Raw genomic sequence first — 11,430 nt, 5'->3', positions numbered from 1 at the left:
GAATGATGTATTACATTATATATACAAAAGATGAAACGATCAGAGTTCATAGCTCTTCAGATGCTTCTCTTACGTCACTATTACATATGTTTTTTTATGTTAATATTTCTATCCCATTTAACATCATAATAAAAGCACGATTATTATTTTCTTTTATGTGTGAATGATTTATACATATATACGTATACTGTATAATACTAAAAATTATATAATATATATATATCCAATATATATATAATATATATATATATATACAAATATATGGAATATATTATATATGTAAATAAAAAATATATATATACCTATATATATATATATATATACCTATATATATACATAAAAGTATATATCTATACTAAATATATATAGCAACAATATCCATAAATGTATACGTAGCTGTTAAAGGACTAAATAGATATATATCTATAAACTCAAAAAAAATATATATATATAAATCATATATCTAGGTAAAACCTACACACACACACACACACACCACACACACACACACACACACCCATATATATAATTCTATATAAATATATATATATATATATAAATATATATAATATATATACATATATAAATATTATAATATATATATATCTATATCTATATATATATATTATGTATATATATATATATATATACATATATAGATATATCTATATATATATACAAAATTAATATTATAATAAATCTATATAAATATCTATATAACATATATAGTATATAATATAAAAATAAATATATATATATATAAAATATATATATAAATATATATATAAACAACACACCCACACACACACCCAGCACATCACCCACACACCACCACATATCTATATATTGATCTATATATCTCTATATAGAAAAATATAATAAATAAAAAACATATATATATGTATATATACTATATATATATATATATATATATATATTATATAGTTATATATATACATATAAGGTATATATATATCTTTATTCTCACTCTCTACTCTTCATATATACCACCCATTATCTATACATTCTCTCTGAACACTATACACACACAACATCACCTCACACACTAACACATACATCACACACACACACAACATAAAAATACACACATACAACATAAAACATATCAGTACCACACACACACAACACATATCATCAACTATCACTACACACACACACACACAACACATCACACATATAGATAAATATATATACAATATATATACATACATGATATTTTTATATATAAATATATTTAAATAATATTATAAGAATATAAATATTTAAAGGTTATAAGAGGAGCGAGATAGGAGAGGACGAGAGCAGAGGCGAGGGGGGAGAGGAGGGGAGGTCTCACTATTCTTTATATCATCTCTCAATATATACATATATTATATCTTATATATTATATAGCTAGTACATATATCTGAGATATATATAACATACAAGTTATACTATATATATATATATATACTATTATACATCATACTATTCATTTTCAGATATAATAAACTTACATAATAAATAACTATATATATTTAAATAATCTATATTATAACATAACTAAATATATATATATATCTTAATAAATCTATATATCATATAAGTATATGTAGTACAAAATTAGGTCCATATATACATATATAATAACAATATAGATCCCTAACATATACATTATTAATAATAAATCATATCCTAGAATTAATATTATATACATTATCTATCTAAAACTATCTAAATATCTACTCATATTATATGTAATATATATTATATTTAATTTTATCTCATATATACTATATATAAAATAGATGTAGATATATATATATATTCTATACAGTATAATATTCAAAATATATGTGCACTATATATAATCTATCTAATATATAATAATACTAATGTAATATTATAAATAAAATATTTATATTTATACTATGGTATTCCAATATAGTTGATATCAGTAATCATCGCTAGTCATTTGCTCATATGAGTTTAGCTCATCATCATATTGCATTTATTATTACATAGGTCCGTATTGTTAGATATAATAATATTACTCTATATCTTTGGAGTAGGTATAATATAATTGCCTTACTGTATCTATCTATCACATGATTCAGATAGTTATGCATCACCACCTTTTATACTTCATATGTGTAGTAATAATATGATGGAATTATATACTAACACATCACATATATATATATATATATATAGTATATTTATGGCATATATACTTATATATATTATGATGATGTGCTTTTTACTATGATATGTATAGTATGTAAAGTAATTATATAACTCTTATATATATGTAGTGTAGTGTCATTTAAATCTAGGGGTGGGGTTCTCTCATTCTACTCCCTACTACCTCTAATCATATCAACCTATATATGTTCAATATACTACGACGAATCTATATCATCTCTCTCATACTCTATTCATCTAAATCACAACTATATAGCTCATGGCAAATAATTACATCATCACATCGTGTCTTCTTACTCCTCGTACCTAACCTACTCTCTATACCTATTTACCTTACTTATTTTATTCACAGATCTACTAATCAACTAAACTATTCTCATCATCTATCCTTTAGAGAACAAATGGAGTATGATCAGAAAGATATCTAGACTACAGTAGCGTGGAGACAGATCTACACTCAACATACGGATGAACAGGTAGTATAATCCATTTAGTTATTTCACTATACTCTTCTCATCTATATACCTCTTCATATATTCTAGTAATGATATTAAATATTCAGCACTGAGATTCGAGATCATCAGGCTATTACTATGGCTATCTACATGAGGTTTTATATATCAGCCTCACCAGATCACTAGGTCATCATTAATGTAGGGGTGAATTCTACTGAAATTTCAAATCTATTACCTCACATCATGAAATACAGCTGTCTGTTTAGTAATGCCGTTTAGCTCACGCCTTACATATCCTGCGATCCAAATCGAGTCAGAAAACAAGCTTAACAGCCCAGTCGCAAGCAGGGTGTGAGGAGAGGGGGGGGAAGGGGGGAGGGAGGGGGGGGGGGGGGTGTGGCTGATCCACGGCCGGGCATCATGGTGAGTAAGGACCCAACGCTACACGATCAACAGTCAACACTACGATTCGATCACTACAACAGCATCTTCTCATAGAGTCAGCACTCTACTGACGACAGAGAGTGGTGACGCGCTATATGATGCAAATTAAGTCCGGAGTATACATCTGACGCACGCTAAAATCGGGCTTAGTTCCTTACTATTCAATGATATCATCAATACTCAGTATTTTATCTTGCACACTTACTCTCGAAATATTACTGCTATATAGCTATACATCAGATAACTAAACTCAGATTATCCGCATTCCACAGTTCGTCCACAACTATCTTAACATAAGGCATCATAGGATCCATATATATTTAACTATGATACAATGTATACGACTAGACATGTCCACTTATACACAGACAGAGCAAGGTCTCTACGACACAGACAACACACACGACACAGATTAAGTCATCGATACGTCTCATGATGTAATGGGATCAACTACAGTCTAACACATCTCGCCGACACGTTGATTATATAGTTCACTAGAATGATCACTCTTACTATTCTCAAATAATCCAAATAGATATATTAAAATTTGTAACTACTATATATTATAATCCCATTATCATATGTACATACATATAATAAAATGAGATTATATCATTATCAGTCATTCACATGTAGAGTCTTATGAGATATACTTAATCATCTATAGATATTTTATCTATTATTCAATACCTCTCAACACATTATCTATTTACATTAACCCATTTATTAATCCTAACATTCATATCTATTCCGTAATCTAAACACGTACGTTAGTATAAAACAATATATACATGATTATTTTATTATATCACCATTAAATAGCATAAATAGACACCAGATAACGCAATAGGATAAAAATATAGCTTCATTAGCTCAAGTAGATTGAGAGTGATTTATAAAAAGTGGAGAGTATAGGGATCATATCATTCACTACCAGAGTACTACAAGTACAGTAGTCCTAATAGATAGAATGACTTATGATAACCTATAGTGAGAGAAGGCACTACGGTACGATGTAGAAGTGTCTAATCCTATCAAATGATGATTCTGTACACACTGATTAGATCAAAGAGTTAAGATTAGTGGGAGGAGTGGAGGGGAGGGGGTGAGGTAAACAACTATCACCAGAGAGAGAAATACATAGTACATACGTATATTGAGTCTAATGTAAGACAGTATTAGCCTATTATTATCTCTATATATAATTCTTTACAACCTAAGTCTACATCTCATACGTAGATACTTATCAGACATAGTACAATATGCATATGAGTCAGTATACTGTCTCTTTGCATATTATATAGTATATAAATTGTGCAACACTAGTCACTACATGCTGTCGTGATGTAGTGGGAGCTACGTGTCATAATCAACGACTATGCTTGCTACGAGACATGCTCTGCGGGAATACTGTGATAGATCAGAAATTCCGAGACTAGAGAGGACAATGATATTACGAACTTCTAGTATAAATAACATCATCAACATTACACCTGATATCCTACACAATAGGACACCGAATTATTGTATAGGTCAGTACCAGTACTAATAGATTCCGTAATTAGCAACTATCACTCCCAAAGATATATAAATATCCTGAATTATCCTCATTATATACTATTTATCAGTATCACAGCACATACTAATATAAGATATTTAGATTCAATAATATCAAAACACCAATCATACATTCACCATCGGCAAGATGTCTAAATTTCGTCTTCTACAATACCCAAATATATACACTAGTCATAAACACATATACAACAACATCATACGACACACAGAGACAGAAAGAGGAGATGTCTCACGCCATTAAAGAGATTACTGCATCTCACTAGTCGTATCAGCTATTCTACATATCATATATATATATATATATATATATATATATATATACATATTATAGTTAATATATATACACAGTTTATGTATAATGTTATATGAATAAATATATAATATATATAATCTATATATAATATGATAAAGCACATTTTATGTATATATGTAAATGAATATATATATATATATTATATATATAATATTAATATGATATATATATATATAACATAAATATGTATACTTATAAACATACATACACAGACACCCACACACATTTAATATATGTGTGTGATAAATATAATATAAATAATAGAAAAAGGAATGAATGAGACTGAATATCTATACACGCAGACCTTTACTTGCTATAATTTGTCGCTATGAACATCTGCTTGCATAAACTAGTGCGATCTATATATATATATATATATTAATAGTAAAAAGTATATAATTTTATATACTTTATATATATATATATAAATAAATATAAAAAATTGGTTTTTTATATATATCACCCACATCAGCAACACGGCACACAAGCACACACACACACACAACACCACACAGACACACATGCACACACACATAGTATATATATATATATATATATATATATATATATTTATATATATATATTACATATATAAAATAAAAATTTTTAGTATATATATATATCTAATATATATATATATCAAGTAATCATATCTAATAAAGTATACATATATATATATATATATATATAGATATATACAGAATATACATATATATATATATATGTATCTATAAATATATATTATAATATATATAAATATATATATATATATATAGTATATATATATATATATATATATATATATGTTGTGTGTGTGTGTGTGTGTGTGGTGGTGTGTGGTGTGTGTGTGTATGTATATGGTCGTAGACACACACACACACCCTCAACAGACTTGTGCTGGCGGTTTATACACTTCACCATAAATCCAGATTCTGCTGAAGCATTGGCGCGTAGCATTAGTAATAGATTCTGCGTTTGTATCGTACGGGACGTACGGGAAAATAATCGTTTGTAATATTTCTAACGTTACTCATTAAAAAAATCTTTTTATCTCTAACATTTGACTATATGACGGGGGGGGGGAAAAAAGCGAGTACTCAAATACATGAAACTTAATATAAAGTATAAGACTCTTAAAAGGAAAATAATATTTTAAGCAGCCTTTTGAATCTGGAAGCTATCAGGGCCAAGATAAATACCTTAGATATTTAGTACTTCTAGGGGAGGCCTACATTTTAAATTGTAATTCACGAGTTTGTTTAAGCAAGAATAACGCACGACTATAAGTTTAATACTCTCTGAAGGAATGTATTTGAATGAGATAGATGGGAGGCAATACTGAAGTCGGACACCAAATGGTTGATTTGCACAAAATGACAAGCTTAACTGTTCCTTATTGTGATGATTCATGTTAAAACCCTTTTTTTTTTTTTTATTTTATTCTCTTTTATTTTTTGTTTTTTTTTTAAATACAGGTTACATACACCCAGCTCCTGTAGGCAGTGGAAGTCTCCTGACATAAGAACCACATGGGTTAATACTTACACTTATTACATGAACCTACCGAACCAAACACACTCACACCATAAACACACATACAAAACACACACAACACATAAACACACACAATCCTCAGCACAACACACATACACACACACAGAAACGCACACACAAAGGACACACAAACCTTCACAAACACACACACACACACCAACAAACACATAGGGCACAACATAAACAAACCCACAAAAACACACACAGAAAATGATTCCCAGTGTGGTTGGATCACCCCCACCACACACACACACAAGACAAACATACACAAACAACCACGATGGACGACAAGAAACCACAAACACACACACAACCCATCAGACTCGCACCACATACAAACACACCCAAACACACACATACACACCCACCCCACACAACTACATCAGTCGTCGCTCCGCAGCAAAAGGACCGGGACGGAGCGGACGGACGTTTTAAGTCCCAAAGAACCGCGAATGGCGAACGACTTACTAATGTCTCCAAGAGTTACCTGGTGAAGACCCGACCTTGTGAACCGCCCTCTACCGGAGACCAATGCTGTGAATATCCTTATTGGTGGCAGACCTGTTGTGGTGTATCTTTTGCTCATAAAATAGGATCCCCTTCGGTAAAATTGACAGTCTTCCGTGAGGGGGGTTTGGTGTATGTCCATTTGGCGGGATATCTCGGGAGTGGGATGATGGGTTCGTGGAGGGAGAGAGACACGGGGTGCAGAGAGTAATGTATATATATAACTATATATACTATATATATATATATAATATATATATAAAAAAATAAAGAGATATTTATAATCTCGTATAAGTATATATAATATTACATATGAATAAGCCGTAGTCATGATACTTAAATAATTATGCAACGAAACAGAACAATAAATTAATATATGTGAAGCTACACATGCGCACCCAATCCCACACACACACACACAACCCACACGAATATATCTAATATATTATATATATCTATTAAAAATAAAAAGATATATATATCTCTCTAAATACGTAAACTCTATATCCGTCTATATAAATTATACGTATATATATATAACGATAAATCCGAATATATCCATGCACACACACACATCACACACCCATCACACACCACACACAAACTGTACGACATAAACAGCCCAAACCAGCACCCAATCCACGACAACGCATCACCTGTAGCGTGCTATATGCAGAGACCTAAAGCCTCTTGCGAGCCGACGGGAAAAGGGTCGGAACCCTGGTAATCATCAGGAAATGCCAGGGTCCGAGAGTAAAATCTGACAGGAAGGGAAGGGCGAGATTGAAACAGGAGGGAGGGAGCAACGTCTCTGCAAAGGAGTCCGACTTCCGCCCCAATTGTAGGAAGCAGTTCGATGTCCGTTTTTGCCTAAAGAGAGGGATAAGTAGAGGGCGGAGAGAGAGGAGAGAGGAGAGGGAGTGGAGGGAGGGAGGGAGGGAGAGAGAGAGGGGGGGGGGGGAGAGAGCGAGAAGAGAGAGAGAGAGAGAGAGACGATGCCTCGTCGAGCGAGAGTAGAGTAGAGCGTATCTATAAAAACAATTAAAGTCTGTCTATCTACCAATCTAACCTAACATAATATGCATAAATATGTCTAACAACTTCTGTATTTTTATCTATGTATATATAAAATATAACGAAACACACATCACACCATATATCACACCACACCCCGGGTACATAATTATATTCACACACACACACACTCAAATATAATATATAACTCATATCTATAAAATATCTGACACACTCTATCAATGATAACTCGTATATGTATAATATATATCAATACACACCCACACACACGACCACACACACAGCATATATATAATCTATACAAATCTATCCTGCTCATAGCTATACACGAATATTCTCATTCGGATATAATAGACACACTCTATAACATCTACCTCCATAGATCGATCTCGCTATAACTCTCCAATAATAATATGATAGCGAATTAAGGGGGGGGGGGGCTACAGTATATGTATATTATATATATATATGAAAATAAAAGATAAGTATACATACAATACATACTCTACACTATATCCTATAATCTTCATATCTCAAAAACTCTAACTCAATATGTATATATCTGTATCTATCAATAAACCTATATCATAAAATCCACCATACATCTTTAGCCTATATACAAATGGTGCTAACGTATAAATCTAGAAATCACTAGAAGACTCGACTCAAGACTTCACACTCTCAACGCGACACAAAATGTAAACTTCATGACGTACCAAGCCCCTTCGAATTTCTCAGTGAATGTGTCATCTGACGTCATGCAAGCGAACTGATGATGGCATCAATGCGTTGATCGACGCAATACCTGTCCGACCCGACATTGACCAGCTGCTATTTGAGATTATTTTCTTGACAAGCCGCAATATTATCATATATTTACTTATATGTCCATTCTGTTCGAATAAATATCCAGTGGACCCTGCCGTACTCTTATGCAGAGCACACTCTCACTAATGCCACAGCGATTCCCAGTTAAGAGACATACAAGACGCAATGCAACGGCAATGGAGAAGGCTTATATTTAAGTGAGAAGAATCAGGTATGAATTCTCTATGCTGATCGATGTGGCAACGGATTAACCCCTGAAATCTATCAGGGGCACGAAGACTCACTATAAGGCACCGGACATACGGTTGCCTGTAGCATTTAGAGAACTCGACCGCCAGGCGAACCTTTCCATTGTCTTCCAAATATGTGCCAATTAAACACCGCGGACCCTTAGGAGAACAAGGCTAGCAGTTTTTCTATCTTTTTTTTTCTTTAATTTATATCACAAGGAGATAGAAAACGAGAGAAAACAACTGTCACATAAGAGGGGGATCCTTTGTGTAAAGGGATAAATCATCAACTTGAAGAAAAGGAAGGAGAGGCTGAGATTGGAGGCTTAGGGGGTAGAAGAGAGGAAGAGGGACAGCGAAAGGCAGAGGAGAAGAAAAACTTAAAAAGCCGAGAGAATAGAGCACGGAAGCGTGAGGGCCAGCGTGCGCGAGGAAGCGAGAGAAGAGATATACTAAATAACTCAAGTAATATATATATATATGCTCTATATCAATTCTAAAAATTATATCTTGAGTTGAGTAGCTGTAGTATTCTCTCTCACACACAACGTCTGTACACCTCACGCACACTCACACACACAACAACAGCGGGATCACGAAACTCTAAACAGAGTTTGTGTGTGTGTAGATACAATCTACTCTCAGATAGTCACTCATTCTACACACACTATCTCTAACACTCATATTCACAATAACATATACTCTCTATCAGACCCCTAACTCTCTACTCACACACTTTTCTCTCTCAACTAATATAATACACCCTCCCACTCAATCACACACTAATCTCTACACACTCTCATCTCAACCAAGTACAAACTCACAACCACAATCTGGGGAGGGGGGTGGGGGGGGGGGGGGGGGGGGGCGGGGGGGGGGGGGCGGAGGGGGGGGCTATATAATAAATATATAAGGATATATCGGAAGCGGGGGTATACATAAATATTATATATATTACATATCACATCAACCAAATATATATATATATATATAAATATATATAAATCTATATAAATATATTATTAAAATAATATATAAATACACACACACACACACACCACACACACACACACACAACACACACACACATCACAACACATAATATCTATTAAATATATATAAATATATAGATATATATAAATCCACACACACATATTTTCCTCCAGAGCCATTTGAGCATCACTTTCATAATCCTTTCCGTCCACCTTTACCTTTTTCAAAGCCCATCACCCTAATCATTCCCATCAATATCACCATCATAATCCATCACCACTACAACACAGCCTCAACGCACTCTCGCAATCATCATCACCCACGAAATGCAACAGACCAACCACGCCCACTGCACCACACGAGGGAGGGTCCCTCTCCACTCTGCCAATATTTTCCGTGTCAAATACAGTTCCATCCCGGCTGTCACGCCCATCCTAGCCCGCTCACATAATCATCTGGATATCTTCTCTATCCAATATGTGCTGTCTAGGAAGGGATGTAGGGGGGGTCAAAAGAGAGGTGAGATGAGATGTACTATAGTGGACAGGCGGGAATAACGGGAGGTGAGGGGGTTGTGGGGGTGGGGGGGGGGGAGGGGTGGGGAGGGGGGGGGGGGGTAAAATTATGGATTGAAGGGAGAGTGTGCGTGGATAGGAAAATTATGCGAGCGCATGTGAGGGGCGAGGTTTAGTGTAGTAGTGGACGAGTGAGCTGAATATATCTGGAGAATTGGTTGGGTTGAAGGGGGTGTTGTTGGAGATTTTAGTGTGTGGTGTGTTTTGTGGTTGGGTGGGTATGATGTGTTATATGTTATGGGTGGTATTTGTGGTTGTGTGTGTGGATTGTGGGTGTTGATTGTGTGTTATAGAGTGTGTGATACACGGGGTGGGAGTGGGTGTGTGGGGGGATTTTTGATTATATAGATAGAGTTATAAGTTGGGGGGGGGTTGGGGTGGGGGGGGGTGAAGTGGTGGTTTGGTTTTGATGTGGGGGGGGGGGGAGGGTTGTGTGTTGTGTGGTGTGTGGGGTGTGTGTTGTGTGTTGTATTTGTGTTGGTGGGAGTGTGGTTGTTTTTTTTATTGTGAAATCATAGTTTACTGATTGTGTCAGTTTGTGTTGGCGTGGTAGTGTGTATATGTATTTAGATATAGAATTTATATATATTAAACCGATTATATTTATTGAAGACAATATATAACATTTACTATATACAAGCATAGATATATATAATATATATCTATATAATATATATACTATAATACAAATAACATATATATAATATACACAT

The sequence above is a fragment of the Penaeus japonicus genome, unplaced genomic scaffold (genome assembly GCF_977035675.1).
Source record: "Penaeus japonicus unplaced genomic scaffold, GWHDUDI00000001_assembly GWHDUDI00000016, whole genome shotgun sequence".
NCBI lineage: Eukaryota > Metazoa > Arthropoda > Malacostraca > Decapoda > Penaeidae > Penaeus > Penaeus japonicus.
The sequence above is the reverse complement of the archived record's forward strand: the minus strand, read 5'-3'. Positions refer to the sequence as shown.